We start from the raw sequence: 14,096 nt of genomic DNA, 5'->3' as shown, positions 1-14,096 counted from the left end.
ACCTCATCACACTTCAGTTGCTCTCAAACAAAGGTATCGGAGTGATCACACTGCCTCGGTTTTCATAGAACTTATGAATATGTCAACAAGTCTAACAACCAATTGTGTTCATTCCTTTCTAAATAATGTCAACTGCAAAACTCTTGATGTTCTTGACACCGTTGGCGTTGCACCAGAAAAGGTCAGACGTATCTCTGGCAAACAAAAAGCTCAATGGAGGTTCACTAAATCAGTTACAAATCAGAAAAGGGAATGCAGAAAAGCTGAGCATAAATGGAGAAAAAGTAACATATACCGAGTCACGATAAGAACTTCAGAATGCAGCTTTGTGCTTGACATGTGGGGTTCAATGCTTGGACCTCTCTTTAATCTACATGCTCCTCCTGGGTCAGTCATACGCAATGTAGGAGTTGAAATGTTTAGTGCTTTAAGAGCTTAATATATTACCTTTACTTATGACCAATAAGCTGTGATACTCTATATAAATATAGAGTAACAACCTGCTTGGTCTTTGGAGGTTTAATCAGAAGATTCTAGGATTCTTTGTTTATTCAGGGATTGTAAACACTTCATTTTGATTCAAGGAAAGAGTCAGGTTTATAAAAGTAAGAATTTTTTTTCCAAACAATTAAAACATGACAAGTTAACTAATATTTACTGTGATGGATGGATCTAGGTGGATGTGATGTATGGTGCCTATGTGTGAATATGATGTTATCAGAACTTTCGTATCAAGAAGAGCTGAGTTCTGGGTCCAAAAGGGAAGAATTTGGTTTGCGTTAAGCTATGAGGTTGATTCTTATCAAAAAGGCATCAGACGCTATCTGTGTGTCTACCTCACCCTTTGGAAGACCCTCTTTGTGGATCCGAAGGTCAGAGAGGTCGGATGACCTCTGGCACCAAGGTTGTAGAATACCGTAGCACTGACCCTTCAGTCCAGAGATGTTTTCCAGGTCACAACAGATGGATGGAACCGTGGCGTCTAGACGGACTCTTAAGGAGTCGGAACAATATAAGCTTTGTTCTGCAGGAACCGTTTGCTGTGACAGCGGTAGGCAGATTTTAGCAGGGTTTTGGCAGCTTGCCAGAATTGCTCAAGGTTACAGAGATGTCGCTCCGGACGACCGTTCCGAAGCGCTCTCTAGAACTGCTATACTGAATGATGGGAAGATGGGATGCGACTCCGACTGCTGAATCACCGTAAGTGATTCTGTTTTAATATTCACATATTATGATTTACTTGGCCAATCGGAGCATGGCATGTTAAGAGATATTACCAAGACAACCTCAGAAAACACGCCTTCTTGAGATACCGGATGCTCTGGTCTGGGGTAAAGAAATATCTATGTGTCATGAGTTTAACTTAACTTTAATTTGTCCTTGTGTCTGGTGCAGGTGACGATTGCCTTGTCATATCAAACCTTACTGATTACCATATATAAATCAATGTAATATTTCATTTCAATGATTCAAGCACAGATCAATCAACCTTATTGATTTAAGCACAGATTAATCCAAACATTATTATTATTATTATTATTATTATACGAATGATTAACTCATATGAGCTGAAAACAGCCAATCTTATAACAGTCCAGTCCGGCTTAGATAACCAGGCAGGCTTGGCACAGAAGGGCCTTGAGAAGGGAATGGTTTGTTGACACTTTGTTATCATGTGTTCCGAGCTGCAGAGAGCCCGGGCTGATGGAATAGCAGGATCCGGCAGATTACAGGCACCACATGCAGACTCCTGTCTCCATGTCGACCAGATACTGAAGGGGTCAAACTGTACCTGAAAACTGACCGTTACTGGATATCACAACAATCACAACATTACCTACCATAGTTATGCATAGTTTACTGATGACACCCAGATCTACCTAGCTCTATCACCTAGTGACTGTGGTCCCCTAGACTCACTCTGTCAGTGTTTGGAGCAAGTCATTGACTGGATGCAATCACTCTTCCTCCAGTTAAATAAAGACAAGACTGAAGTTATTGTCTTTGGAAACAAGTATAGGATGGAGATTATTGCTCAAATTGGCTCCAGAGGAATAAAGACAAAGGCCCAGGTTAGAAATCTTGGTGTCATAATTGATTCAGACCTGAGCTTCAATGGTCACATTAAGGCTATAAATAGATCAATGTTTTATCATCTGCATCATAGAGAAACACATTCATGTTAACCAGCTCAGTGGCCTAGTGGTAGAGTGTCCGCCCTGAGACCCGGAGATCAGGATTCGATTCCTGGTCGGTTCATACCAAAGACTTTGAAAAAATGGGACCCAATGCCTCCCTGCTTGACATTCAGCATTAAGGGTTGGATTGGGGGGTCAAACCACCAAATGGTTCCCGATCGCGGCTGTGTCTGCAGCTCATCGCTCCCCTAGGGGATGGGTCAAATATGGAGAACAAATTTCGCACACACATCAGTGTGTGTGACAACTAATGGGACTTTAACTTTAACGCACACACACACACACACACACACACGCACACGCACACGCACACGCACACGCACACACACACACACACGTCATGACTAGTTTAGCTACATTGAACTGCTTTAGTAATAATTTAATCTCTTATTCCGGAGTAAAATAAAGAAACAAGCTAAATCATCACAAATCTGTGGCATCAAGAAGCATCTTCTGAGTTCAAACACAGGGATGGAGCACAATGTTTACACCTGAACAGTATCAGGATGTTTTAACTCACAGAGGCCTGCAGGTCTTCTGTTTTATGAGCAAAGCGCTGATAATCTGCTTGTTATGAGCGCTAAACGTTATTTTGCCGCTGCCGTGCGGAGCGGTAGGGAAACACAATTCAAACACGGAACCGAGTCTGGCTACCGAACCGAGTGGAATTGTGATGACGTCACACCGGTGCGTAAAGGTGCGGGTTCCAACCCACAGAAGAGGAGGGAGAGAGGAGGTAAACAGCGAGTGAATCACAGGGACTGAACTGACCCCCCCCCCCCCCCCCCCCCACGGTTTAGACGCGACACTCATGCAGGTGTCTCTTTCTGTTCTGACGCTGCTACATGCAATATTTTTAATTTATTAAGCCTATAATTTGTTTTTACTCAGTAACGGATGTGATTTAAAATGTAGCGAATTACAATTCTTTTTTAAAAACTTACTCGAGTTAAAGTTAAAGTACAGCTTTTAAAAACGACTTAAAAAGAATAAATATACAAAAAAGCTACTCAATTACAGTAACGTGAGTAAATGTAATTCGTTACTTTCCACCTCTGGTCTTAACAAGAACAAAGAGAACTGAGCACATCACTCCTGTTCTCAAATCTTTACACTGGTTACCATTAAGTTAGTAGTAAACTACTAGTTTATAAATCATTCAATGGCATGGGGTCAAAATACATGTTTAATCTCCTTCAGCATAAGTACTCTAACTGTGACTCTGAGATCCTTAGGAAGTAGTCAGCTGGTAGAACCCCAGGTCAGAACCAAACAGGGTGAAACGCTGTTTAGCTACTATGATGCACACAGATGGATGTTTTGTTCTTGCTGATCTTGCACCTGAACAGCACAGTGAATTGCTTCTGTGAATAAAATGTGCTATATAAATAAAGTTGCCTTGCCTTGCCTTACCTGTTGAAACTTTAAAGAACAGGCCATGGGGACACTCGGGTAACTAATGGGTTTCAGACTTGCTCTGCTTGACTTTCTGAATGTGACAGCCTGTTTGACTCTCACACTGCAGAGCCTCATGGATTTTCCTTCACAGAGTGTTGCTTTGTTGTTCCCTATCTGATCTCTACATGGACTCCCGTCAGTGCAGTGATGTGATTAAAGGTCAAACAGTGGAGCTGTCGACCCTCAGGGCTTCGTCGCGCCGACCTAACCCGTGTCTACCACCTGCCTCACCTCATCCTTAATCACTAACACTAGTCTTCACTTCGAAACTCCTATTTTGTTACTGTCACAAAGTCATGTCTCCATAATGCCAAAAACATCACACACACACACACACACACACACACACACACACACACACACACACACACACACACACACACACACACACACACACACACACACACACACACACACACACACCGCAGTAGCACAAGGGTCACTTTCATTGCATTTCCTTAGTCAGCAGCATCATTGTTTGTAGCTAATGCTAGCAGTAGCAGGTACATTTATTGAGCCCTGGGGCCGCTAATGCTAATGTGTACACTTGTGTCAGCCATTGTGATGTAATGGTGCTGTTTTGGATCAGCCAGGCTGAAGGGAGTATATTTACCTTCCATTAACTTACTGACAGACATCAGGTGCCTTTTTTCCAGTCTACTGACTTGCAATTATTTTGGACCTGAGTTGTGGTCATTACTAGGGTCATTAAAGGGTTGAAGGTGTTTTTTCCCCTCCCTAATTATTCACTGCTTTAATATCAGAACATGTGGCTTATTTTAGACCGGCATGTTACCAGAAACAGCATAAAGCTCTGTGATTCAGGATCTTGATTGTTAAAAAAACAACCCTAAATTTATTAGGTTACATTCACATATTTAAATTCTGCCTTTTACTTTAACCTGTTAAATGATTCTGTTGGGTTTTTTTTTTTTTGCATGAGAAAAACCACGGAGCCCCAACTTTGTCTTGGCTGAGTCATAAGCAAAAGATGCAGCTTTTAACAGAATAAAGTTCAGAGGAATGCACTTAAAAAGGCTCCATGCTGTCGTTGATGTTATTTGAAAGGCACTCATCCTCCAGGGGAGGAATTTTATTCACAAGCATAGTGATTAGACTTGCTGAAAAAAATGCAAATAATGATGATAATGGAGGCGCTTGGGGCCACAAAAACAGTAGAGGATCTAATGCAATGAAGTCAGAGGAACTCCTTTGTTCTTTGTCCTACTGGATAAACTCTGATACATCCCTGTGTCCTGTTAGAACATCAGTCACTGCTGCATGAAGGCAGCATGGCTGACTGAGTGTGTGTGTGTGTGTGTGTGTGTGTGTGTGTGTGTGTGTGTGTGTGTGTGTGTTAGCATCCTCCTTATTTCTCCAGTGAACAGAGCTAACACACTGCAGTGCGGGTGGATGACAGTCTGGACTCTCCATCCTGATTATAGACAACCACTAATTACCAGCAGAGTAATTAAGAATTAGGCAGCTGTGGCACCAATAAAGTACATTTGGTAAACCATGGAGAATGTTACTGCTAGCTTTGAAGCAGCTAATTATACTCTATTGCACTTTATGTACGTACACGCTCAAAGCATGAACAAGGCCTGGTCGGAGTCAGTGGTTTAGTTTTATATATATATATATATATATATATATATATATATATATATATATATATGTATATATATATGTATATATATATATATGTATGTGTATATATATATATATATATATATATGTATATATATGTATATATATATATATGTATATATATATATATATATGTATATATATATGTATATGTATATATATGTATATATATATATGTATATGTATATATATGTATATATATATGTATATGTATATATATGTATATATATATATATATATGTATATGTATGTATATATATATATATATATATATGTATATGTATGTATATATATATATATGTATATATATATATATATATATATGTATATGTATGTATATATATATATATATATATGTATATGTATGTATATATATATATGTATATGTGTATATGTATATATATATATATATATATATATGTATATATGTTACATGGATAAACAATACATTGTTTAAAAATTGTTAAACAGTACATGTTAAAATCTAAGCTCAGCTAGTGCAAGAATGGCAGTGACCTAAAATCATCAACATAAATGCATAAATATAATTTTACTTACCGAAAAAAATTAAGTGGAGACTCCTTGGAGGCTCTATTAGTGCAATTAATACCACAGCAATCCATTTTGTCCAACAATTGCACAAAAAATATCCAAAAAGAACACACAAACGCTACAACTTGTAGTCTAAGTTGAGAGACTGTAAATGGCAGAACAGTTTTCAGGTGAGGCCGAGGCTCAGACTGAGGCCTTTCCATGGAGCTAGCTCTGCGGTCACGTGGGTCTGATGCTCATTAATTATACACAATTTAAGGCTTTTAATAAACTTAAACAGAAGAGTGACAAAAAATTCACCCCCCTCAGAGTTGTCATGAGTGTAAACTAGATCTATTAAACCTAAAACATGTTTTGGTACCAGGCTGTAACCATGTTTATTTCTGCTGTGAAATTGGTATTTTTAACATGGGAGTCAATGAGGATTTGTTCGCTTCTGACACCAGCCCCTAGTGGATGAGGGTGGAACTGCAATTTTTGTTACTTTCTGTTTTGCTTCATATCCAGACCCGAATTATGGGGGCTTGGTTACACTCCATAGACTATAATGGATTCTATGTGACGCGGTGCTGTTTCGCTGCCATTCCACTCCGCTTATGCTTCCAGCATGCAGTAGGGGTCTAATTTAAGATGGCCGCCACAGCCAGACAACTTTAGTAAACACAAAATTGGCAACAACTCTAAATTCTGCAGACATTGATTTAAATAACCTTCTGTAAGTAGCCGAGAGCCAATCACAACATAAACCTCAGATCAAGCCTTAATATGTGATTTTGTCATTTTTTTCCTTTTCATTTGACCAAACAAATCACATCACACGCCTCCTGTTTTTAACCGGAGATTACGGGTCCTCCCTTGCCGTCTTCTTTCAGCAAGTTTTTTTAATTAATTCATCTGTAGCACGAGGAAGTGGGGATCTGTGTACGGACAAGTGTGCATGGACACACACTTCTCTCTCATATGCACAAGCTCACACAAGCATTCATGCATCTATATTAAAAACGAAATCTAAGGACACATTTATCAGTGTCCACAACCATGACATTCCTAATCCTGTGTGGTATGCTCCATGGTCATGAATGTAATTCCTTGATTCGTGCTAGGATTTCACACGTTGCAGTTATTTTGTACCTCTTGTGCATTCAGTGAAGTCAGTACTTATCGGTAGAAACACTCCGCCCTGCCCAAAACAACTAACACTTTCTGTAAACACAACCTGGTAAAACATTGTAATGAATGTGTGAAAGTGATGTCCTCGTGCCGCTCTTTTTCCATCATGAGCCAAATGAACCCTGGCATTGTCCTCCCTTTACTAAACAACCATCTGTCATGGACCGAAAGGCTGCTCTCACATTCAGCTGTTAATCACTGCAGTCATTTCCCAATGAAAAGTCATTTGCTTTGTTTGGTAACACTGAGGTAATAACTCATTAAAGGGGCATTATGGAAGTTTGACAGCCAAAACATGTGTAGAAATAATAAATTTCTTCTTCATACATTCTCCTGCAATGCCCTGGTCCTGTAGAATGAGCCCTGGCACTTTTACTGTGATTGTCTGTTTTTCTGTAAAATCACAGAAAAAGAGAGCGGCTCGAGTCGAGCAGGCTGCTTCATGCGCGTTCACGCTCAGGCATAGCACGTAGCATTTGCTATCAGTAGCTTTAGCAGCAGAGATAGAGGCAGTGCCACTTTGTCGCTGTTCCTAACGCCTAGTGATGAACCTAGCTACATTTCTGAGGACCCTTAGCTACTTTCTGTAGAACTTCTAGATATTTGCTGCAAATTAGCAACAAAATAGCCATTTTTGCTCCAAACCGTTTTTGAACGTTGTTTCAGTTATTATCAAGGATATAAATGTTACAGATACAAAATACGTCACTGGTGCTTTAGCTCACCTAGTAAGACATTGGACTTTCATGCAGAAGACCCAGGTTTGATTCTGGGTGTGAACATAGTTTATTTAGAGTTTCTTTTTTACATTAATGATTTTTTTTTTACAGTAAGATGCCCAAATTTTTACTTGAGACTCGCCGAACGGCATTGCATTCACAGATAAAAAAGATGTGGGTTCAACTTTCATTTTGGAACAATTTTTCAAGCAAGGGAAGGGAATGATCTGAGCATGCAGGAGGACTGACCCATCTTAAACCTTTGTCGACTGTGCTGAAGAGAAAGGTACAGAACCAAATCATTTAATTAATTAGCTGCACGTTCTCCTGTCCTCTGTCCTCCGGGCCACACACACACACACACACACACACACACACACACACACACACACACACACACACACACACACACACACACACACACACACACACACACACACACACACACACACGGGACTGTCTCAGCTGTTATTTTCGTTAAGGAGTGTGCACGTACAGCATGCGCGCCTCGTGCACGAGTCTACTATTGAAGCTGCCGTTACGCTTTTGGCCTGAGGGGGCAATCGCGAGCATAAAAATTCAAAACTCCGTAAAGTCCCTTTACATAATGCTTTGCTTTTGCATAGAAACAGTTTTTCAGTCTGTTTGTGCTTCTGATGACCTAAAACGTCTTCCAGACGGCAACAGTTCAAAGTGCAAGTGACCCGGAAAAGATCAGTGCCTCAAAATGTCGTTAGCCCTCCAATGGAGTACTTTATTGCAGATGCAAAGAATGTTCTGCCTCACTGTCATTAATATCATTAGATAAGTCTGATGTGAAAAAGCCCATCACACATGTGACCTCGGTTCCAGGATGGGTGACATTTTGGATAAAGGGTTCATTTTGACTAGAGTTAATGAACTAAATGCATCTGTAAAGCTGATGACAGGTGTTGAGCGCTGTAGCCATGGAGTCACAAGTGTCACACCTGTCTGGGTCTGGTGGTCATGGAGAGGAGGCTGTCTGGTTTGAGGAACATTAGGATATCATCTCTGATGAGGTGGTTCTGTTGGGATCTTTAAGCTATGACTTTAAAAGTCCACTGGTTTGTTTCACCAACACATTCTCACAGTAGGGGCGTTCCAAAAAGGGTACTTCACGATTCGATTAGATTTCAATTATGGGAGCTTCAATGCTTCGATTATAATGATTTTTGGTTCGATTCGATTACTGGTGCCACGATTCTTCAATTATTGACATTTTTAATGCTTTTTTTCATACAAGATTGTCTTCTTTATCTACATTTGTAAATAAATAACCTATCAATTAATTCAGTTCCTCTAAAACTACTCTCTGTTAGTAAATACATTTTTTTTTAACATTTAACTATTTTTCAAAGACAAATTCTTATTTTATGACTGTGTGACGTGTAAATATTTGCACTTTGACGAACTTAACTTCGATCAGGGAAAGCTTTACTTACACTAGTGTCCCCTCCATTGTTGGGAAACACTGAAAACAGGCAAGCCCTGGATTTAATGAGGTAATTAATTCAAGTAAACAAGATTTTTACTTCCATCAAATTTATTTAATGGAAATTTAATGAGTCTGGCATATGATAACATTACAAAAAAGCTGCCATACAGATCAAATAAAATAATTCAGCTTTTTCAGTCTGGAATATAGGTAACAGAAAAAACCTGCTATATTTGAAGGTAATATGTTGCTTTTTTCAAAAAAAAGTGCATAATTCAACTGACCATATATTCAGCCTGGAGCTTCAGTACAGTGAGGCAAACACAACAAAACAGAGCAGAGTGACACTCATACTCATCTGTCCTCCCTCTTGTCCCCCTACACCCTCCTGTTGGGTGAGACGGGCAAATGTCAACATTGTGCTACTTTGACTCACGCATCTCTCGAGTTTGAAGAACGTGACTCACCAATTTCCACCCGTTCTTGTCCGATGCGTGAACAAAATGCGCCGTTACAGTAACGAAGGATTTGGTGGCAACCAATGTCCACGCATCGCATGTGAGCACTATCCCGGTTGCCTTCTTCATGGACTCCAGAACGCTTGCTTTGGTTTCCTCGTAGAGGTGGGGGACTTCTTTTTCTGCAAAGTGTTTTCGGTGAGGAAGTTTATAGCCCCTGTTGTTTACTACTGAATACTGGCGTAGATCCGTTGCAGTAAAAGTAGCAATTGCTTTTGTAATGTTCCTCGCCTTCTCGGAGTTCTTCGGTAGTTTGGAGACAGTCTCCAGGATGGAGAAAGAGGTCAAAGAGGCCACTCACTAAACAGTCCGGGCGGCGCGCACGTTTAGGCTCCGGTTACGTGTTTTTAATTTTTTAGTAGTACCAGCTTCGCAACAAAACTTTGATGTTATGCTTTGTTAAGCATCGGCGTTCATTAATCGATGCCGAAACAACATGTTAAGCCTTTAGATGCATCACCACATCGATTAATTGCACCCACCCCTATCTCACACCTGAAGCAGCTAAAACTGATGATGGGTGACCAAGCATTTGTTCCAATGCGTTGGAAGCCCCAACGCATCGGGAGGCCACGCGCTATGCCAGAGCGTCACTTTCTGATGCCGGCGGTAAAATGGAGATTTCACCGAATTGTGACCTTTTATCCTCTTGCAATTTAACCTTCCCCTCACCCCAACCTTAACCCAAAGTTGAGCATGCAAAACTTTGTTTCTAGTTGTATCGTCCGTCTCAAATATAGTTAACGGGAAGTTTAGAATGAGAAACTGGGTTAAGGTTAGGATGGAGGTGAGGAGAAGGTTAAATAGCAAGAGGTTAGAGGTTAAATATTGGTGAAATGTGCGTTTTCCCATGGGCTTTGGAAACCGAAGCTCTGGCACAGAGCGTCGATGCTCGAAACAAATGCTTGGTCACCCTTCATCAGTTTTAGCTGCTTCGAGTGTGAGAATGTGTTGGTTTCACAGCTGAGTGTGTAGAAACATGAATGAGAGGCAAAGCACCTGATGTCTTGGGAGTGAGTCTTTGCCTCAAAGGGAATAAGTCCAATGCCTTGATGTCTTGTTCCCAAATGATGGTAGAACAAATTGACTGGAGCTTCTGCAGTAATGAGGCCATTGCTCCAGAGTGTCATGGTGAAGGAACTGAGCCAAAATGCAAAGCTCTGTTTACGTGTTCATCTACTTTCGACCTCTCACCAGCCATCATGGGACCTAGATTGTAGCTATAACAACAGCTGCTTCCTTTGTACCTTTAGGAGTTTTTCTACCAGCACTACTCAACACAGCTCTGTGTGGTTTCAGTCGGTTTCTATTAGTTACAGATCTGTGGTTGCTACCACTTTTCAGTATCAGCTTTAATGTGGTTCCAAGTGTCCCAAGCTCTGTCGCTCTAGGGAGCACAGAATAGAGGAGCTGGTCCTCTGCAAAGAAAGGAGTCAGCTGAGGTGGTTTGCGCATCTTATTAGGATGCCTCCTGGCTGCCTCCATCCAGAAGAAGACCTCAAGGCAGACCTGGGGCTCAGTGGAAAATGTACTCATCCTTTCTAGTCTGGGAGTTTCGTATGATCCCAAAAGAGAAGCTGGAGAATGTTGTTGGGGAGAGAGAGGTCTGGGCTTCCCTTCTGGATCTGTTACCTTCATGACCTGACCTTGGATAGGCAGCAGAAAATGGATGGATGGATATTGTAATGTTGAAATCAGCTGCGATAAAGATTGTTTTCTAATTTCTCTCTTTCTGTACAATCATTTCAATTTCAGTAGTTGTAAAACTGAATTTTAGCCCCATTTGTTTAGCCATGAGCTGTGGGGGCCATCTTGAATTGGTCTGATTCAGAAACATTTCCAGTTGTTTGTACATTTACTTTGCAGGTGTTTAATTAACATTTGTCCAGTGGTTTATCTGACAACCAATCAGAAACTGACACAACAAAGACATTATTGCTCACCTTTTAGTCCTTCAGCCAAAACTCAGGGACCTTTCTTCCATCAGCGAGACACAAAAGGCAAAAAATTACCAATTTTTTTTGTATTTCTGTCTTCTTTTAGGAATAGAGATGTAAAAATAGAACAGCTGCTTCAATATTTCAGGCTGCTAGTCCTGTGAGGTAAGATCTTTTATTGTATATTACTTTTCAGTCTCAGCTCAATATGTGTTTTTGCACTGAATAATAAATCACAAAAGTGTTCAAGAAAAAGTTGATTAGAGTTAAATGTATTTTCAGATAATTGTGTTATTTTGTTAAATTTTCTTTTGGAGGTTTATTTATCATATATTTCAAACCTCAGCAGACTGTCTGTAATTATTTTTTTAAATTGTGACAATAGGTACATTTCCCTTCTGCTGCAGCTCTGAAGTGATTAACTATCAGTGTGTTTTTGGCAGAATAAAAAGACAAAAATAGCAACTCTAAGAGGATTTTTACCCTACAGCCTGTTTTTCTTTTTGAGTCATCGTTGTCAGTGATGTTCCACACAGGCAACTTACAGTCCTCTCAGCGGAGGGAGCTTCTGGTGTGTGTGTGTGTGTGTGTGTGTGTGTGTGTGTGTGTGTGCCATAGAGCCAGATACAGAATGCTAATAAGACTAGAATCCTCTGCTGTTTGTGTACTACCTGTCAGATTGAAGACATCTCCTGTTTTTATGTGTGTTTATAAAACATCTATTTACTCGCCACCGCACTGTTGAGATTCAGGTCGGATAGGATTTTCACCAGGAGGATCATCCTGAGAGCAAAGGAATCGACTTGTTCAGCAGAGAGGTTGACTCCTTGATCAGCCAGGTCCCAGAGGAAGCTGTGTAGTTCAAGAGGCTGAAGGCCCATGCTCCGACTGTGTTTCTGCTCTGCCTGAAGCAATGTGGCTGCATGGTGAAATATAGATTAAGCTACTGTTGTGCACTTCATTCCTCTGGCTTAGTTCCATATCATTAGATACTAAATTAGAAACACATTTTATTCATTATGTGCATATTTTGTTGCATTGATTTAATGGAACATATAAAGGCTTTAAAGATGGGTTAAAATGTGATGGCTTTTAAATCCATTGTAGATTCTTTGTTCACCATCAGATGGTGAGGAGTATTGTCCTGTAGCTGAGCCTCGTTCAAATCAAGTTTCTACGGAAACACAACAACTGTGTGTGTCAGAAACACACACTGGCACATCTGTCGGCAGCAGTAGCTCGATGTAATCTGTCTCAGTTCTGAAAGGATTCTGGTCCATTCTACATTACATTGCTTCAGTTCGTTGATGTTTGCAGACATTTGATTCTGCTCACATATTTAAGGCCCCACCACAACAGTTCAGTCTCCATGATTCATGTCTTTTTCAGTCCAAACTTCAGCTGTCAGACAGATGGACCCACATTATAATCTAGAGTACTTGGATCTCCAGAGTTGTTGAGCCAAATTTATACTTGAGTGTGGAGTTGCACACACACATTGAAGGAGATGTTTTCTCTGTTGACTTCTCTGTCAGCTAGGGAGTGTTGCAAAGCAATTCCCTGCCAGGTAAACAGAGGGCGTAGCGCTTTTCTGGAGTATGCTGCCACTATTACAGTCCAACACGTTCTCGCACCCAAAGCATTGAAAAATGACGATGGTTGACCAAGCATTTGTTTTCAAAGGCGACGCCAGGGAGTTGGTTTCCGACGCCTGCAGTAAAACGCACATTTAACCGACATTTAACCTCTAACCTCTTGGTATTTAACCTTCCCCTAAACTTAACCCAGTTTCTCGTTAACCGTGCTGGAGAGGGATGTCAGAACTAGAAACACATTTTTGCATGTGCAAGAGGGTTAAAGCGGCTTTCCGGAGTTTGCCTCGTTCAGAAATGATGTATGATTTGTCAGAAATACGCAAAAGTGATTATCTTATCATCGTAGTTCTCGTCGTCTTCCTCCGCTTATCCGGGTCCGGGTCACAGGGGCAGCATCCCAACTAGGGAGCTCCAGACCGTCCTCTCCCCAGCCACCTCCACCAGCTCCTCCGGCAGGACCCCAAGGTGTTCCCTGACCAGATTGGAGATGTAACCTCTCCAACGTGTCCTGGGTCGACCCGGGGGTCTCCTGCCGGCAGGACATGCCCAAAACACCTCCCCAGGGAGGCGTCCAGGAGGCATCCTGACCAGATGCCCAAACCACCTCAACTAACTCCTTTCGATCCGGAGGAACAGCTGTTCTACTCCGAGTCCCCCCCGAATGTCCGAGCTCCTCACCCTATCTCTAAGGCTGAGCCCGGCCACCCTACGTGGGAAACTCATTTCGGCCACTTGTATCCGCGATCTCGTTCTTTTGGTCATTACCCAAAGCTCATGACCATAGGTGAGGATTGGGACGTAGATCGACCAGTAAATCGAGAACCTGGCTTTCTGGCTCAGCTC

The 14,096-nt window shown here is 41.1% G+C and overlaps 1 protein-coding gene across 2 annotated transcripts in view; it reads left to right on the top strand.

Annotated features, from left to right (window-relative positions):
- The window catches only part of arhgef49 (Rho guanine nucleotide exchange factor 49), a 90,595-nt gene that overhangs the window by 3,418 nt on the left and 73,081 nt on the right, over window positions 1-14,096 (top strand). The window contains exon 2 of one of the 2 annotated variants that reach the window (XM_054746673.2): window positions 11,765-11,823. The exons of the other annotated variant lie outside the window; for it this stretch is intronic. The gene's annotated coding sequence lies outside the window, so the exon portion shown is untranslated. The remainder of the gene's footprint in view (window positions 1-11,764; window positions 11,824-14,096) is intronic. 2 annotated transcript variants of the gene reach the window in all.

Source organism: Nothobranchius furzeri, chromosome 14, assembly GCF_043380555.1.
Source record: "Nothobranchius furzeri strain GRZ-AD chromosome 14, NfurGRZ-RIMD1, whole genome shotgun sequence".
Lineage (NCBI taxonomy): Eukaryota > Metazoa > Chordata > Actinopteri > Cyprinodontiformes > Nothobranchiidae > Nothobranchius > Nothobranchius furzeri.
This window is presented reverse-complemented; position numbering and strand designations above follow the sequence as displayed.